Source organism: Procambarus clarkii, chromosome 19, assembly GCF_040958095.1.
Source record: "Procambarus clarkii isolate CNS0578487 chromosome 19, FALCON_Pclarkii_2.0, whole genome shotgun sequence".
NCBI lineage: Eukaryota > Metazoa > Arthropoda > Malacostraca > Decapoda > Cambaridae > Procambarus > Procambarus clarkii.
Window position 1 is genome coordinate 21154491 of NC_091168.1, and position 612 is coordinate 21155102.

Below are 612 nucleotides of genomic sequence, written 5' to 3' on the forward strand. Positions count from 1 at the left end.
CCAGCAAAGAACCATCAAGAAATGTCTCTAGTAATCACCACCATCACTAGTCACTACAACTTAACATTGAGGCGTAGATGCGTGGTAGGTCTACATAATGCTATACAACAAATTGGATGGGAAGTAGATAGCCCTATTTAGTAGATGGGTAGAATAGGTGCGAGGAGACTGTGGTAGATGAGTAGAAGTAGTACCAGGAAGCAGTGTGAGACATCGCTGAAAACACTGACATAATTTACGATTTAAACCATGGAGATAAATGACACCAAGAAATATGAATTAGAGGAGACATGGTCCAGACATACTGATATCTAAAAGCAAAATTGAATAAGTAAATTTTAAAATCAGAAATGCCAACAAAAACAGATACAAATATATATAAATACACAACACACACCACAATCTTAAATTTAATTTTGCTGAGTATAATAAAATATATATAATAATTTTCAATTAGATTTGACCGAAAAAAAGGACATTTGGACAGATCAGTTGGAAATGAAAGCCATAAGCAAGGCTGTTGTACTGCATCGTCAAGATGGCGTCATTTAGTAGGCGGAGTTTTTTGCCGATTCCTTCCTGTGATTGGCTGTTGTGGTGGACGTCAACATA